Below are 19,484 nucleotides of genomic sequence, written 5' to 3'. Positions count from 1 at the left end.
ACATGGTGCTAGGGAGTGAGTTAAAGCTAAGCATGACATCACAGGTCCATCAGGCTGATATGCTTTTGGAGGTTATAGAGCTGAAAGGGTAAAAATAAAAAGACCAGACTCAAATGCGGAAAATGAACCCACTTACTTCCCAAACACATGCTAAGATGAAGAAATACTCCTCAATATACTCGTCTTGAGGGTGCTGTTATTTGATTAAGTCATTTCTCTTGCTTTATTGTTTTTTTCACTAGGCTTCAGATAATTTTCCAAAAGTAGTTTAAAAGTGAGACTAAATGCTTACCTTCCATAAATCATGACCTCCATAAATCATAAAAAAGAAGCTAGGTATAATTTCATTTGTGTAAAATACAAATCTGTCATAAAATAGCTTAAAACAAAGATTGGAAGAACATGCACAGAGACTTTATATAAAAGAATATATATATGATTGTTTTTCAGATTCTTTTCCATTATAGTTTATTACAAGGTATTGAGTATAGTTCCCTGTGATATACAGTAAGTACTTGTTGGCTATTTTATATACGGCAGTGTGCAGCTTCTTTTGTTGCATTATCCACCATTGCCAAAAGTCCTCCCCTAGTTTAAATGGAAGTACTGTTAACCCTTGAACAACGTGAGTTTCAACAGCAGGGATTGACTTAACACATAGTTTATGGTTTGGGGGTTGTTTTTTTTCCCCCCCAATAAATCCTTACAATAGTACTACAGTATCCAGGGTTGGTTGAATCCACGGATGTGGAACCACAGACATTACCATGGATGGAAGGCATACTGTAATGCTATCTGCAGATTTTTGACTGCTTAGAAAGTCGGCACCCCTAACAGTTGTTCAAGGGTCAACCGTATTTGTCTGCAACATTATTTTGAAACCTAAGAACAAGGGCACAAATGACAACTAACATACTCTCCTGAAATAGTCACTAATTCCACAAATTATCTGCTTGTTGTTCCAGACAGAGACTGTCACAGATAAGGTAAGTAAGGATTTGTCCTATAAATGAATTGGGAAATGCATTCATTTAAACATTACTCAGTGTCACAATTGTCATTGCAATTGTAGGACTTCTTGCTTCCACTTTTAGTGGAGGCTATAAGGCAAGAGGCAGATACTAAATGTTCCCTAAGGGGATTTAAATTGGCTCTATTAATCTCTCTCTGACTTCAAGGCAATGTTTAAAAATAAATGTCTGGCTTAATATTTTGCAAAAGCTTCTTTTTAAACATTAATTTTTCTTCTGTGCACCATAAGAGAGAAATTTTGCTTTCAGGTTCTAAGTCAAGAGCAACTTGACAGAGATTGAAATCACCCAAGGCAGGCTCCAACTCTCCGTCTCAATCCCTCAGTGGCTCACTTGATCACGCTCGAGACTCACATCACTTTCTGGTGTCTTAGCTTCAAGACAACATTTTTAACAAACCTCCCTCTAGCTACCATCTCATATTTTTCCACCTTTCCTATGTCTTGCTTCCTGATGAATTTATCTTACCCTTTCATTGTTCTCTCCAGTTGATTGTGCTTTTTCTCCTTTTTTTAATCCCAGGATTCTTAAGCTAAGATATATAACCCCACCCTCATCTCAGTGTAGTCATGAAAAAAATGTGGCATATCTTTTTTTTTTTTTTTGTCTTTTTGCCATTTTTCTTGGGCCGCTCCCGCGGCATATGGAGGTTCCCAGGCTAGGGGTCTAATCAGAGCTGTAGCTGCCAGCCTACGCCAGAGCCACAGCAACAAGGGATCCGAGCCACGTCTGCAAACTACACCACAGCTCATGGCAACACCGGATCCTTAACCCACTGAGCAAGGCCAGGAATCAAACCTGCAACCTCATGGTTCCTAGTTGGATTCGTTAACCACTGCACCACAATGGGAACTCTGGCATATCTTTTCTTAACTGTTTAGTTTCAATGATAAATAGCTTAATACCTAAATTTAAAACAAATGCAGAGCCATCATGGAATTTTAAATATTTTGAAAATAAAACTCAAGACTTCAGAACTGTAATGGGCTACTTTGATGTAAATCCCCAAGCCTTGGAGATAAGTTTCCCTTCTTCTTCACGGTCATTATGGATATTTTACAGAGGACGTATGAGAAGCATTAACCTAGCCTATACAGCCTCCTCTTCAGAGCCTATAGTTAACTATTTCCAACCAAATGCTCTCTGAAATTCCCTAGTAATCTTGACTTTCGATAAGAACCCTTACTTGGGAGTTTCCACCATGGCTCAGCAGAAACAAATGTGACTAGTACTCATGAGGACGCAGGTTCGATCCCCAACCTCACTCAGTGTGTTAAGGTTTTGGCGTTGCAGTAAGCTGTGGTGTAGGCCAGCAGCTGCAGCTCCATTTCGACCCCTAGCCTGGCCCTTAAAAAAAAAAAAAAAAAAAAAAAAAAACCCACACACCTCACTTGAACTAACTCAATCCATTTCTTCCAGTTCCAAGGTGTCACTAGAGAAAATTATATAACAATACCTTGTAGAACCATGCCACTCAATCAGTCATAGGCACTGGCCATCACTATTCAACCCCCTTTTCATTTTATCTCTAAAAGACATCCAAAACTCCCTCCAATTCTTTCATGTTCTCAAATATACTTCTGACTTCCCCAACATCTTCCTTGCCCACTCTACAAAGATTGAAGTGATTGTAAGTGAACTGCCTCAACTTTCTCTCCATCCACATGCAATGTCATAAGATACTGTACATAGACTCTTTTTTCCCTCCAATCCTAAAGCAGCATCCCTACTGAGCCCAACCCCCCAGCACCCATGCTCCTGACCTACCTCTGCTAGCCTGCTCTTTCCAGCTTCTCCACTATTTCTTTAGTCTTTGCCTTTCCTCTCCTAGAGGTCAAACTCAATTGCCTCTGTTGAAAAGGGATCCCTTACCTGTTTCTTCCATAGTTAGCTACCTTTAATTGCCAAACTTCTTAAAAGAATAGTTTACTTTCATGGAATTTATTGCTTCTCTTCTTAAGCCCTTGAAAATCAGATTCTACATTCACCAAACTAGTGCCACCATTCCCACCAAGGTCACAAGGGACCCAGCCATCACTATCCCAGCTCCCTGCTTTTATTTTGTCCCACTTCACTTCTCAAAGAATGGGGGAGTCATCTTTTAACTATGCCTTTTCTGTACTCCACACCCTTCTGTTTTATGTCCATCTCTCTATCTGCTCCTACCCATTCTTACTCACCAGCTCCAATATTCAATCTTTTCTTCTACAGACTCTCTTAGCAACTGCAGGCATCCCATGTCATCAACCACTACCTCAATGTGAAGGACTTTCAACTACAGAGCCTCAGCCCTTATCCTAATAATGAGTCCATTTCTACTGTCTGTTAGGTATTCTCATATAGAAACCCTGAGAGTGCTCTGGTATGTGGAACAGAATATGTTTTCCATACCAGCAAACCATGCCAGCCTTAGGCAAACCATATAACATGAGTCCTAGTTAGTAAAAATAGCAGCATGCTTACCTTACAGATTTACTAGTAAGAATTCATAACATACAAGTATGATATCCCATTTATTTATAATGATTTAACAAACATATATAGTACTTACTATATGTCAGGCAGGCCTGTGATACAGCACCTTACATATAGTAACTCATTTAATCTCCACCAGCTCCTTATGAGGCAAGTAGTCCCTCCTGTGGAGAGAGAGAAAGTTGAAGTGATTCACTTACAATCACCTCAGTCTTTGTAGAGTGGGCAGTGAAGGTGTTCACTGAGGAAGTCAGAAGTATATTTGAAAAAATGAAATAACTGGAGAAAGTCTGGATGTATATTGAAGATTATTTTAAAGGGGGTTGTGTAGTGATGGTCGGTGCCTAGAACTTGCCTCCTGCTATTACGTATCACAGATGAGAAAACTGAGGTACAGCCAACCTAAGTAACCTCCCCGGGTCACACAGCTAGTAAGTGGCAAGGCCTGACTCCAATCCAGGCAATCTAGCCCAGAAAGTCCATACTCTTGACCACTATACTAAGTTACTTCTCCTTACACTATCTGACATTTAATGTATTACAGAAATACAATGATGATAACTAACTCAAAAATCCAGGAATTCCTACTGTAGCACAGCAGAAACGAATCTGACTAGGAACCATTAGGTTGTGGGTTCGATCCCTGGCCTCACTCAGTGGGTTAAGGACCCAGCATTGCTGTGAGCTATGGTGCAGGGAGCAGACATGGCTTGGATCTGGCATTCCTGTGGCTGTGGCATAGGCCGGCGGCTACAGCTACCCCTAGCCTGGGAACTTCCATATGCCTAGGGTGTGGCCCTAAAAAGACAAAAAGACAAAAAATTAAAAAAATAAAAAATAAATAAATCCAGGACATCAGACCACCTTTGCAATTCAAATTCCTTTTGCAAGTTCCTTGTTGATTAACAGTATAAATCCTGGGAGTTCCCTGGTGGTCTGGTAGTTAGGACTCAGTGCTTTCACCACTAAAATCGAGGCTCAAACTCTGGTCAGGGAGCTGAGATTCCACATCAAGCCACTCTATGCCACAGCCAGACAAAATAAATAAATAAATAATAACATCGACCTATAATTTGCAACCTCCTCATCAGCTTTAATTCCTCACTTACCTTCTAGTTCTACTTCATCTACTCTGAAATGGTTCTCTTATTCCCACTGTCAGTGCTTCGGCTCCAGGCTATTTCATTGGCACACACACAAAAAAGAGAAAAGATCAGACCTCCTAAATACTGAGGCAATTAGTAAAATGAATACAATAGATAATAAGTTGTTTATCAATACTAAATTTCCTGATTTCAATCACAGTACTGAAGTAATATAAATGAAAGCTCTTGTTTTTAAGGAACACACACTGAAATATTTAAGAGTAAAAGAGGCATTGTGTCTGCAACTTACTCTCAAATGTTTGAGAAAAAACTAGAGTAATGATGAAACAAAGGTAGCAAAACTTTGATAAACCCAGTTGAAGGATATTTCAGAGCTCTTTGAATATTTTTTGCAACTTTTTTCTCAATTTAAATTTCAAAATAAAAATTTAAACACACACACACACACACACCTGTCTCCTTGCTGTCCCTAACCATGGCCCTCTCCTGCCACTCTGCTTCCCAAATCCCTCCACCAGAGTTCGATAGGCTCCCCATGCAGACCCAGGAACATTCAAAGTACTCAGCTGACTTGCAGAGCAACCCCTAACCCCCACCATGTCTACTCCCATCTCCTGCTACCCCTTCCCAAAAACACATATAAACTCCCTCCCCACTGCTGGGTTCTCCAAGACCCAGACCCAGCCTCAGCATTTTCCAGCATCCAGGCCTTTGAGAAGGCCATTTCCTTTGCCTAGACCTGAAATTCCCTTCTTCCTAAAGATAAACATCAACGTCAAACCCTTCCCTCAAAGCCTCTCTTGAATCCTATTCCTTTCAAAATGGCTTCCCAGATTCACCTGTTCCCTTACCTTGCCCTCCCACAGCAGCTGTCTGCCTCTGTATAGAGCTTACCTCTGCTCAGCCTTGTGCTGGAAACTTTGTGTCTTGCCCCAGGAAATTAGGAGTTTTCAGAGGTTCACAATAATATGACTTTCATCCATACACCCCCAACCCCTCAGATAATTTGGCAGAAATTACCTATTTCATAATTCAAAAAACATGTGCTTCCAGGCTGGTCAGGGACACCAGGCAGCAGATATGAGGCAACAGGAGAAGGTAGCAGCTCTGGCAATGAGCACTAAACATGTTAAGCTCTTACTGGGGCTCACCCCCAACTCTGCAGCTCCCACCTCTGCAAGGAAAGGAAACAGCCCTCTCGAGCTGAGTAACACCCTCCTGCGCTTGCCTTCAGAGAGTTCCTGCTCCTTTACAGGAGCCCCCTGTTTTCAGTCAGTTCCTATTTCCCTGCCTCTCACAGACCTCCCAGCATCCCTGCCCTGAGCTGCACTGGCCACCCTCCTGGCTGCTGGCAGCAGAGAGTGTGTGGAGCTTCCCTGGCTGCACGCTAGAGCTTCACTCACACAGAAGTCTACGTGCTTGAATGACTTTGCTTTCAATACTGGGCTTTTTCTTTTTTTTAAGAGAAAAAAAAAAAATCAAGCCTTTTCAGAAAACTTAGCTAAAGGGGGTACAGTTAACTATTTAGAAAGTTCTAGGTAAAAAGCTAAGCAAGGATGCTCAAGAAAAAGGCAACTTGAATGCCATTTGCCTTTCAAGTCATCTTTACCCTAATGCCACTCTTCCTAAGCATCTCGGCCTTCTCCTAGACCTCACAGGCTCTGCTTACATCAAGGCTCGGATCCAGCATCTCTCTCTCCTTTCACTAACAGAGACATAGGTTCAAGGGAGGTTAAGTGACTTTCCAAAGGTTATGTTACCTAAAGCGGCTCCAAGTTTGTTACCAGGTTTATTTCTTCTACCACTACAGTCTAGAACCAGAGTGTGAGACGTAGGAGCTGCACACTTATACCCAGAAGAGTGGCTTAGATTCTTAAAGGAGAATAGCTAAGAATAAGGCCCAGACTGGGACGTTGTAAAAAGGCAGGGAGCACAGTAAGCCACCCTGTGGTCCCCAAATATGGTCTTTCAATTATAATTCCAGGTGACTACTTCCTAAATCTCATCCTGTTATGAGGAACATGAATATTAACCACTCTTGAACCAGACTTAAAAGAAATACTGCTATACATAAAATAGATAATCAGCAAGGGCCTACTGCATAGCACAGGGAACCATATGCAATATCCTTTAATGGAAATGCCCTATAATGGAAAAGAATCCCAAAACAAAGAAATAGATATATGTGTGTGTGTGTGTGTGTGTGTGTGTGTGTGTGTGTATAAAACATTACTTTGCTATATATATTGGTTTTATATATGTGTATGTGTGTGTGTATATATATATATATATACACACCTTAATCTACCCTAAAAATACACTACCCTAAAAATTATAAGTCAACTACACTTCAATACAAAAATAAAAAATTTTTAAGAGACCCACTTTATTTTTTCTTTCAGTCATTCAGCAAGTATTGATTGACTGTCTGGCAAATATCAGAAGTTATTCTAGGTGCAGAGGCTATGCTAGTTACCAAACACACTAAGCCTCTGCTTACGGAGAATTTACCAGCACTACACATTACTTTTATACTCTTGCAATATCTGAAAACTCAGAGACCTTCAAGAACAAATGATTTATTTGCTATGAACTTCACTCCCCTCATCTATTGAATAGTAATATCAAAACTTCACCACCTATGTCATAAAAGACTCCAATGAGAATTGAGTGAAAGAGCATTTATAAAGCACCAAGTACAGAGCCTCACATATAGCAGATGATCAATAAATGGTACTATGCGATTATGATTATACACTACCCTAAAACCAGAGTCATCATTCACTTGTCTCCCAAAATCAAATCTTATAAAAACACAGTCACATGTCCTAAATCTACTCATTCAGCCATATCCTTCACAATTTTTTGTCTTTTTTGTCTTTTTGTCTTTTCCAGGGCCACACCCGCAGCACATGGAGGTTCCCAGGCTAGGGGGTCTAATCGAAGCTGTAGCTGCTGGCCTACACCACAGTCACAGCAATGTGGTATCTGAGCCACATCTTGTGACCTACACCACAGCTCATGGCAATACCAGATCCTTAACCCACTGAGCGAGGCCAGGGATCAAACCCGCAACCTCATGATTCCTAGTCGGATTCGTTAACCCCTGAGCCACGATGAGAGCTCCACAATCTTTTCAATTTCTGTACTCAGCTGGGCACATTCAATACTTTATCCTCACTTCAAGCAGTTAACTGTAGCATGCAGTTTTATATATTTTTCCCAACATACACTACACTTATAAGCAATTATTAACATTTAAAAGATCTGTTCATGTGACGTAGCACCTAAAATTAACTCAGATATCACTGGAAGTGTTCTGGGTCTACTTTGGGCAACACTTCTCCATATGTTCAACTTTGCAGAGCTGATCTCAATATCTAAATTTGGCTTATTTAAATGAAACACACTTTGGAGAGCTCCAGAGTCTTCCATCCTTTCACAGTTTCCACTGGTGCTCCCCTAAGGCAGCCCCTCTTTAACACAACTGTCACAGCTTACCAGCTTCTACCCTTGAAACCAGATAACATCTCTCTGCGGTCCCAAATCCACCATTGAATTTCTATCTCCTTAGAATAAATGCGAAGACCTTCCTGGGCTCTAGCAGGGCCCCACGTGACCCAGCCCCTGCTAATCTCCCCACCATGTCTCCTACCACTCTTCCCACTAGAAGCATGGCTATGGCTTTACTGAATATTATTCAGGCAGCCTTTGCATGTGGTTTTCTTCTGCCTTCAGTGTCCTTCCCCATGTTCGTCACGGCTCACTCTCCAACTTCGGAGGCCTTCTGTGGATACCTGCTCACCCCTCTGTCACTGTCATTCTGCTCACCTTGCTTTATTTTCTCAAAACAGTTATCACTACTAAACATCAAATAAAGTGCATTCCTGTGTTTGTTTACTGTCTGCCAAGCCCATCAGACTATAATTTTGCTTGTACGTTACACTACTGGATTACTAATGCTTGAAATAGTATGAAAGCCTCTCACCAAATATTTTTTGTTCTTTTTGGCCGCACACATGGCATGCAGAAGTTCCTGGGCCAGGGATCAAACCCACGCCACAGCAGTGACCTGAGTCACCACAGTGACCACTCACCAATATTTGTTGATTAAAGGCATGAGTGAATGCACAAAGGGAGGGTATCAAGTATTCTTTGAAACATGTTCAGTTTGAGGTTTTTCCAAGACTCAGAGTGGACAGTAAGAAGTGCAATGTGGAGTTCAGGAGAAAGGAAAGCAAAAAAGCAAGAACACAGCAAAGGCTAAAAAATGCACAAACTCAGCCACCAAAGTCCTCCAAATACTGACCCCAAAATACAGCAATTCGTTGGCAACAGAATAGAGTTCAGGGATGGATATAGATCAAACTGGAAAAGAAACTAACTTCATTCTACAAGAATGTGTGGTGCTTACTTTGTTTTAAAAAGGAAGGGAGAGGTATATAAGTCAGTAAAGTAAAATTTTTATTGTAGCCTTTAATGACAAATGACCCCCTCACCAAGCTCTGAAAACAAGTAACAAAGTAGAGTTTGAATTGCTTGGTTTTTTCCTGCCCAGTGTGTAGAAGTGCGAATGAACAGTAGAACTACCCAAGCAAAGGTTGCTAAGATGGAGAAAGAGAGTGAAATGACATCGTGGAGATTGAGGCCCCAATTCATTGCCTGCCTTCCTATAACTACCTCCTTTGGTCCATAGCCTTGAATTCCTTCACTCTGACCCTGAGTTTCACCATGATTTGCTTTGGCCAATGGGATATTTGCAAATGTGACAGAAATAGAGACTTGAAAAAAACACTTGTGCTGCCACCTACCCTCTTGCATGACTGGGCTTGCCTGCTTTCAGACCCCAACCACCGTCATAAGAACATGCCTAGACCAGCCTGCTGGAGGGATGAGGGCAGGGGTGAGAGACATTTGAAAGAGTGTTCAATTTTCCCAATCAAAGGCATCTTAGACAGCCAGCTAACCTCTAATGCACAAGGAAGACCAGCTAAAATCATCAGAATCTGGTTTAGACAAACAGAATTCCCCCAGCTAACCAACAGACTCAGGAAAATAATAAGTGATTGTCATTTCAAGATATTATGTTTTGGAGTAGTTTGTTACACATTGATAGCTAAGTGATGTAACTTGAATAATTACCCTCTCAATAACAAAGATTAAAAATGGAGGTAGAAGGGAGTTCCCTGGTGGCCTAGTGGTTAGGACCCAGTGCTTTCACCACTGTGGCCGGGGATCAATCCCTACTAGGGGAACTGAGATCCCACATCAAGCCACTGCACACCACAGCCACAAAAAGATAGAGAGAGATGTCAAAAGAACTAAAATGACTAAAATGACAAGTTACCTAAGCAAAAGAGGGCTTAATTTTCTAGTTAACGTTTTTCAAATCATTTAAAAACAACAGGATTATGAGAAAATATGTGCAATGTAATTACAATTCAAAGGAGGATTATTAGCATCCTCTTAAATTCTAAAAGCGGGGTGGTCTTTCACAAGTATAAATATCTTACACCCAGGAGACTGTTGGTTTTCTTTGTGGGCTCCAATAAAAACAAAATGGAACCACGTATGTTCTCGTCATCCTACCCTAGCTTCATCACAGGAACTTCTGTTTTCTACAGTACTAAAGTCTATTTTCATTAAACTATTCCTTCTTTCATCTTTTTTTTTTATTACTCAAATGAATTTATCACATCCATAGTTGTAAAAAAGTTAGCAGCCTTCCTTTGCACTTACAGAACTGTAGTTAAAATAAACCAACCATAATTTGCTTCTATTCAGACTTTTGCGATGACAGAAGCACTGTCTTTTTCCTTTTCCAGGGTTACCGTTCTTCCTTTTTCCTTTGCACGATTCCCAGGAAGTCTGCACATAATCATAAACTTTCACATTAGAGAAGTGAGTAACGAAGCAGACACCCAGCAACATGTATGCTGTTTTAAGAGGCTTTTCCCCTCCAACATCCTCCAAGCTCACACCCTCGTACACAGCAGAGGCGACAGTTTCAGTGACACGGGATCCATTTTATATTCTGTTCTATAAACATAATCAACTTTTTATAAAAAGAAACTGGGCCAAATTAAGAACATTATTAAAGATAAGAATAATGATACACACTGGTAGCATCCTCTCCACACTCAGTCTCATGCTCCTCCTCATGTGGTGACTTAGTCCATTCAGGCTGCCATAACAAAATACCACAGACTGGGTAGCTCATAAACAGCAGAAATTTTATTTCCCACAGTCCTGGAGGCTGGAAGTCTGAGAGCAGGGTGCCAGCGTGGCCGGGTGAGGGCCTTCTTCCAGACTGCCAACTGCTTGTATCCTCAAATGGCAGAGAAGCTAGTGAGTTGTGTGGGGCTCTCTCTTTTTTTTTTTTTTTTAATTTTTATTTATTTTTTGGTTTTGCCTGCAGCACTTAGAAATTCCTGGACTAGGTATAGAACCAGCCCCAGATCAGTGACAGCACAAGATCCTTAACCCTCTGGGCCACCAGCAAACTCCTGTGGGGCTCTTTTATAAGGGCCTTAATCCCATTCATCAGGGCTCTGCCCTGTTCATGACCTGATCACTTCCCAAGGGACCCACCTCCTAATACCATCATTTGGGGCATCAGGATTTCAACATATGAATTTATTCCACAAATATCCAGCCTGTAGCACATAAGCAGAGCCTGGATTCTTGTCTCCCTTTTATAGGCAAGGACACAGAGGCTTAGGGTGGCAACGTGATTTCCTCGAAGTTTCTTTTCCATAAAATAACAAAATTCAGAATTCTAACCCAGGTTCAGAGTCCTCTCCTGTACACGATAATTCTGTCCAGAATAATACATTGTTAGAAAATTCAAAAAAGTTTTTTCACAGAAAAGATAACATGTAGAGATGTCTAAGCAAAGAGACAAAAGAGGCATTTACATTTATATTGGACAAGTGCATAAGAAAAGTATCTACTAACTGCTAACATTTCTAGAACATTCTACAGGACACCATGGAAAGCTGTATCATTGTACGTCAGTAAATGATACCAGTAACACTAAAACAACATACCAAAGTGAGGATTCACACACAACTATGCACACATTTTCACCTACTCTTAATGTTCTAAATGTGCTATTGTGGGCTGTTTATTCTTTATCGAATACAGCTACTGCAATAAATTCTTGTTCATCCAAAATGAGATCCTGCTGTGTAGCACTGGGAACTATGTCTAGTTACTTATGATGGAGCACGATAATGGGAGAAAAAAGAATGTATACATGTATGTGTAACTGGGTCACCATGCTGTACGGTAGAAAAAAATAATGTATTTGGGAAATAGAAAAAAAAGAAATAAAAATTCTAAGAACAACAAAAAATTTAAATAAAAATAAATAATTCTAAGAGAAAAATACATATATATATTTAGGAGAGTCAATGCTATAGATAACTGAATATGCTGGTTAGGTGAGACTACAAACAAAGAAACTTCTTGCTTATTTCAGATTTTGTCCAACTTTAAAGCTAAAGACCGGAATTTGGCAAACTTTTTCTGTAAAAGGCCAGACAGTAAATACAGCTGGTTTTGCAGGCTCTATGGTCTCTGCCACAACTACTCAACCCTGCCCTTGTGATGTGAAAGCAGCCATAGACAATATATAAACAAATGTGTGTTGATCTGTCCCAATAAAACTTTATTTACAAAAACAGGTTTGGCCTACAGACAGTAGTTTGCCAATCCCTGCCTTAAAACACAGCCCTCACCCAGAAGGGAAAAATGCATTCATATTCTTATTTACTCTCAGGGGAGAACTGACATCCTGAGTGAATGACTCTTCTCTCCTTTTATACACAGTGTTTTTAAACCAGGTTATTTTCTTACTTACTAACCATAGCAAAATTGAAGCAGGTATTTCAAAGCAAGGATGCTAGCACAGGCCAGTATAGTGAAGGCCAAAAGCCTTCAGAAACAGCCAGAGCACCCAAACAGCAGAGCAGGCAGAACCAGCTAGTTTAGGGGAAAAACACTCTTCCTAAACCCTTTAATATCCTCTTAATCATTTCAATATCACCTGACTCAGTATCACTTACTTACAGCAAAGTTCCATTTTTGATGGTCATAATAATGATTCTGGATCTTAATGATGACTCTAAATTACCAAAGGAAAGATTCCATTTAATCTCTTTAAGACAGGACAAACATAGAGGCACATAGCATCCTTTTTGAAAGACCCATGAAAACTAGCTACTAGAAACTGACTGAAAAAACTTTCAATCAATTCCTCAGATAATAACAGCTAAGACAAATATTTATAAAGCACTTACTATGATTCATTCATCATCTACAGTGTTTTACAGGTATTAATTCATTTAATGTACGTAACACTCAACCAGATAGGTACTATTATTATCCCATTTTCAGGTTAGTTGTTCAAGTTCAAGGAGACTGAAAAATTTGCCCAGAGTAACAGAGCTACTGTATGGTAGAGCTGGGATCTGAACCCAAGAAGTCTGGCTTCACCAGTCAGAATGGCCATCATTAATAAGTCCATAAATAACACATGCTGGAGAGAGTGTGGAGAAAAAAGAACCCTCCCACACTGTTGATGGGAATGTAAATTGGTACAACCATTTTGGAAAACAATAGGGAGGTACCTTAGAAAACTATACATAGAACTACCATATGATCCAGCAATCCCACTCTTGGGCATAGGTCCAGATAAAACTTTCCTTGAAAAAGACACATGCACCCATCTGTTCATTGCAGCACTATTCACAATAGCCAAGACATGAAAACGACCCACATGTCCACTAACGGATGAATGGATTAAGAAGATGTGGTACCTATACACAATGAAACACTACCCAGCCATAAATAAGAACAAAATAATGCCATTTCCAGCAACATGGATTGAACCAGAGACTCTCATGCTAAGTGAAGTAAGTCAGAAAGAGAAAGACAAAGGCTATATGACATCACTTATATCTGGAATCTCATATACTACACAATGAATCTTTCCACACAAAAGAAAATTATGAACATGGAGAACAGACTTGTGGTTGCCAAGGGGGAGGGAGAGGGAGTGGGATGGACTGGGAATTTGGGGTCAATAGACACAAACTATTGCTTTTGAAATGGATAAGCAATGAGATCCTGCTGTATAGCACTGGAACTATATCTAGTCACTTATGATGGACCATGATAATGTAAGAAAAAATAAGGTATACTTTATGTGTAGCTGGGTCACCTTGCTATACAGTAGAAAATTGACAGAACACTGTAAACCAGCTATAATGGAAAAAATAAATATTAAAAAAAACCTCTGGCTTCATATTCCATTTTTTTAATTACTACACCATGCCAAGGCATTACCTTTTATGTGGGCTGCCTTACTGCGAAAACCATAAACATGTTAAGATTATGTATAAATCTCTACTAAATAGAATATAATCTTCAGAATCTAGCAATTGAGAAATGTGACTGTTTTTAAATGCCTCAGGGTAAAGACTATAAGAGTCTATTATTTTTGTTCAATTCCACCAAAATAAAAATATTGTTTAGATGTTAGACTGAAGATATTCTTTTTCAATGTTGCCTTTAAAAGTGTTTGGAATATGCCAGGAAAATAAACAAGTAAATGGAGTTATGGGAAATTCTTTTTAGGCACCCCTCATTCAATCAGATAAATATGAAGATGTGAAATAAGTAAACCCTTCTATTTCTTAGGTCAGGACATGAACATTAAAAGCAGATATTTATTTGTTGTCTTTTATTTCTTAAATAGCTTAATTATAAATTTGGCTTATACTAGGGGAAAGTAATTGGTTGTTAAAATATCTGAGGTTAATATTGACTTATCACCCAACAAAAATATTTGACCCTAATATATCCAGAGAAAAGAACTAAAATTGGTTTATGATGTTTATTAAAAGAAAATTAAGTTTATGGAGAGATTTTTTTTCAGCAGCAATGATCATAGAAGTATTTTTGGTTACCGAGTAGGCATCTGTGTTCTTTTTTATTTATGATATAAATATTTTTGCTAATCTCCAAAAGTTTCCCTCTAGAAAGTTGAGTGGTTACAAACCTAACTTGGTATTAATTCTACCACTTGCTCAACTCCATGCAAGAAACAGTTTTCCAAAAGCTATGCATTCTCTTCATAGTAATTTTCCCCAATAATAAGCTAGCATTCACTGCAAAATTCATATAAAAAATAGGAAGGAGTGGCTAAGTTTTTTATCAGTTATTAATACCTTTGGTGCCCATTTTTCATTTTCTTCTTCCTTTTCTAAAACTACAAAGCAAGAGATTCAAACCCCAGACACAGAAAAGGATGGGCTAAGTGGAAATAGAAAAGTATCCCACTACCATTTTCTTCACTACTGGACATAACAATTAAATTGAGGATTTCCCATTTGGCTCAGCGGAAACAAATCTGACTAGTATCCATGAGGATACAGGTTCAATCCCTGGCCTCTCTCAGTGTGTTGAGCATCTGGTATTGCTGTGAGCTGTGGTGTAGGTCGGCAGAAGAGATCCCATGTTGTTGTGGCGTAGGCTGGCAGCTACAGCTCCAATTTGACCCCAGCCTGGGAACCTCCATATGCTGTGGATACAGCCCTTAAAAAAAAAAAGAGTTAAATTGATAGTTATCTCTGTAATCATCATTTTCAGTTATATTTTAATAGCCTATAAAAATTGTTAACGTGAGATTAAGAATTGAAAACTAAAGTCATATTCCTAATTTCTTCTAGATGGTAAAGGTTATTTTTTTTAATTTAACATATACTTAGTGGTTATGTTTAAATCCTAGATCCTATGTAGACATATCAGAGAACAGAAACAAAAGGAAAGGAGAGGAGATGGTATGAGAGACAGTGGGAGGCAGGGGGAGGAAAAGGTGGGAGGGTGGGGGGGGAAGAAGGAAAAAAGACTAAAAAGAAAAGAAGAGAAAGGAATAAAAGATATGGCATTATCTGGCAAGCTGACTACCAAATCAACTTTCTATTTTCTCCAAAGACAAAGAGAACTCAGGGCTGAGCCTCCTTTCTATCAGGTGGGGCCATATGATTGAACTCCGGCCAGAAGATGCGAGTCATCCTCTATGTGGCTTCCCCTTTGCCAAAGCACAAGGACTTGGAAACTGGTGATAATGAGGTGATGAGAGAAGTGCCACAAGAACACCACTTGAATGAAGGAAACTTGCCCATCAGGAATATCCGTTTTGGTAAACTGGTACAACAGTATGGAAAGCAGTATGGAGGTTCCTAAAAAATTAAAAATAGAACTACCATATGATCCAGGACTATTACTTCTGGGTATCTGAAGAAAATGAAATCACTATCTCAAAGAGATGGTTCACCCCATGTACATAGCTGCATTATTCATAATAGCCAAGATATATCAACAACCTCAATGTTTGAAACCCGGATGAATGGATTTTAAAATGTGATACACACATGCATATACACAAGGTAGAAGGTTAGCCATTAAAAAAAGAAGGAAATCCTGCCATTTGCAACAATGTAATATGAACTTTGAGGACATTGTATTAAGTTAAATAAGTCAGACAGAGAAAGACAAATACTGTGTGATCTCACTTCTATGTGTAATGTAAAAAAGCTGAATTTATAGAAATGGAGAGTAGAATGGTAGTTGCCAGGGACTGGGGGTGTTGTGGAAAGGGGGAGATGTCAGCCAATGAGTACAAACTTCCAGTTATAATATGAAAGAGTTAGAGGGATCTAATGTACAGCACAGAAATTATAGTTAATAATACAGTATTACATACTTGAAAGTTGCTAAGAGAGTAAATCTTAAACTTTCTCTTTCTCACTGAAAAAAAGAAAAATGATAACTGGAGACAGGATGCAGATGTTAGCTAACCCTATCGTGGCAATCATGTTGCAATAAGTAGCCCCTCCTTATGCATGGGAGTGTGTTCCAAGACCCCCAGTGGATGCTTGAGATCCACTGGGGGTCTTGAGATCCACTCTTTATATATAAAGAGTATATATAACCCTATATATACTCTTTATCCCTACACATACTTACCTATGATAAAGTTGATTTGAATTGCCAGCATCACTACTCTTGAACTTTGAAGCCATATTAACTAAAATAAGTGTTACTTGAACACAAGCACTAAGATACCATTACAGCTGATCTGATCACCAAGATGGTCACTAAGTGACCAATAGGCAGGATATGCTGGGCAAAGTAGTAATTCGAGTCCAGAGTGGAAGGAACAAGATGGCATTCATCAAGCTACTTAGATTGTCATGTAATTTACAACTTATGACTAGCTTATTTCAGGAATTTTCCATCTAATACTTTTGGGTCTCAGCTGACCTCAGGTAATTGAAACTACAGGAAGCCAAACCTTGGACAAGGGAGGACTACTTTATGTAAATGTATTAAATCAACTCATTATATGCCTTCAACTTATACAATGTTATATGTTAACTATATCTCAATAAAACTGGGGGAGAGGAGAAGTTAAAAATATTCTTTCATGATAAATTTTAAATTACTGGAGAGTTCTCTTATCCAATCACTAAAGATACAAGAAAGTCAGGATGATGGATCCGGATGGCAGTTTTCAAACTATACTAAAATCATCTCAGCAGATGTATAAAAAGCTCCTGATAAAATTTAACATCCATTTATGATAAAATCTCTCCAGAGAGTGCTTGTGGAGAGAACATACCTCAACTTAAATAAAGGCCATATATGACAAGCCCACAGCTACCATCATACTCAGTGAAAAGCTGAAAGCATTCCCTCTTAAATCAGAAATACGACAAGGATGCCCACTCATGCCACTTTTATTCAACATAGTATTGGCAGTCCTAGCTACAGAAATCAGGTAAGAAAGAGAAAGGGAATCTAAATTGGAGAGGAAGAAGAAAAACTGTCACTGTTTGGAAGTCCCCATTGTGGTGCATGGAAATGAATCTACCTAGCAACCATGAGGTTGCAGGTTAGATCCCTGACCTCACTTAGTGGGTTAAGGATCTGGCATTGCCTTGAGCTATGCTGTGGTTAGCAGATGCGGCTCAGATCCCACCTTGCTGTGGCTGTGGTATAGGCCAGCAGCTACAGCTCCAATTGGATCCCTAGCCTGGGAACCTCTATATGACACAAGTGTGGCCCTTAAAAAAAAAAAAACTGTCACTGTTTACAGATGACCTGATACTATACGTAGAAAATCCTAACACCACCATCTAAAAAATACCAAAGGTCAATGAATTCAGTAAAGCTGCAGAATACAAAATTAATATACAGAAATCTATTACATGTATATACACTAACAAGAGACTATCAGAAAGAGAAGTTAAGGAAATAATCTCATGAACCATTGCTTCAAAAAGAATCAAATATTTAGGAATAAATCTACCTAAGGAAGCAAAAGACCCATCCTTGGAAAATTATAAGACAGTAATGAAAGAAATTGAGGATGACACAAACAAAAGGAAAGATATACCATGTTCATGGATTGGAAGAATTAATATAGTTAAAATGATCATACTATTCAAGACATTCTACAGATTCAACACAATCCCTATCAAAATATCAATGGCATTTTTCACAGAACTAGAACAATAAAAGTTTGTTGGTAACACACAAGATCCCCAATAGCCAAAACAAGCTTGAGAAAGAACAGAGCCAGAAGTATCAGGCTCCCTGACTTCAGACTATATTACAAAGCTGCATTCATCAAGCCAGTATGGTACTGACACAAAACAGACACATAGATCAATGGAAAAAATAGGGAGTCCAAAAATAAACCCACTTACCTTTGGTCAATTAATCTACAACAACGGAAGCAAGAATATACAATGGAGAAAAGACAGTCTCTTCAACAACTGGTGCTGGGAAAACTGGACAGATACATGTAAAACATTGAGATTATAACACTCCCTCACACCATACATAAACATAAACTCAAAATGGTTTCAAGACCTAAATGTAAGACCAGAAACCATAAAACTCCTAGAACAAATTTTTTTTTTTTTACATAGCACTATTTTTTTGAATCTGTCTCCTAAGGCAAAATAAGTAAAGCAAAAATTTTTTAAATGGGACCTAATTAAACTTAAAAGCTTTTGCACAGTAAACGAAACCATCGATAAAATGAGAAAACAACATATAGAACAGGAGAAAATATTTGCAAATGATGTGACCAAAAAGGACATTTATCTCCAAATATATTTTTATTATCAAAAAATGGGCAAAGGAGCTGAATAGACAATTTTTCAAAGAAAATATACAGATGGCTAACAGGCACATGAAAAGATATTCAACATCATTAATCATCAGAGAAATGCAAATTGAAACCACAATGTGATAATCACCTCACACCTGTCAGAATGGCTATCACCAAAGAGACTACAAATAACAAGTGTTGGCAAGGATGTGGAGAAAGGGAAGAGATTCATTTCATTTTTATTTGTTTTACTTATTGTGCTTCCAGTATGGTTTCATCTAAAAAAAAATTATATTCTATAGTGGAAGAACTGCTCCAGACTTACCAAGAGCTCTATTAGGAATAATAATAATATTATTATTATTCCTAATAGCACTATTAGAAAAAAAGTCAAACTCTTAACAGTGCACTCAAGCAGGCAAAATGTATAACACTCTCATGGCCAATATACCAAAAAGCATAATGACCTTCCCAAGTACAACCAGTTAAAAATTTGGGATTAAAAACTGCTGACTGAAATTTCTACAGCATTCAGAAAGGCATTTTAACCATTCATTTTATTCCTGGGATGAAAAGATCTAGGAATAAACATCACCTTAACATACATGATTATTCCCTTAATATAAATAGAGCCAAAACAGGAATAAAAAGTCCAGGAACATCTGTCAAAGTTTTCTAACT

At 38.8% G+C, this 19,484-nt stretch overlaps 1 protein-coding gene across 2 annotated transcripts in view; it reads right to left on the bottom strand.

Moving 5' to 3' along the window:
• The window catches only part of PDE4D (phosphodiesterase 4D), a 1,473,810-nt gene that overhangs the window by 1,450,312 nt on the left and 4,014 nt on the right, over positions 1-19,484 (bottom strand). Inside the window, exon 1 of one of the 2 annotated variants that reach the window (XM_047756021.1) lies at positions 3,583-3,665. The exons of the other annotated variant lie outside the window; for it this stretch is intronic. The gene's annotated coding sequence lies outside the window, so the exon portion shown is untranslated. Of the gene's footprint in view, positions 1-3,582; positions 3,666-19,484 lie in introns of those variants that run through there. 2 annotated transcript variants of the gene reach the window in all.

This window comes from Phacochoerus africanus, chromosome 1 (genome assembly GCF_016906955.1).
Source record: "Phacochoerus africanus isolate WHEZ1 chromosome 1, ROS_Pafr_v1, whole genome shotgun sequence".
NCBI classification, from domain to species: Eukaryota; Metazoa; Chordata; class Mammalia; order Artiodactyla; family Suidae; genus Phacochoerus; species Phacochoerus africanus.
The sequence above is the reverse complement of the archived record's forward strand: the minus strand, read 5'-3'. Positions and strand labels throughout refer to the sequence as shown.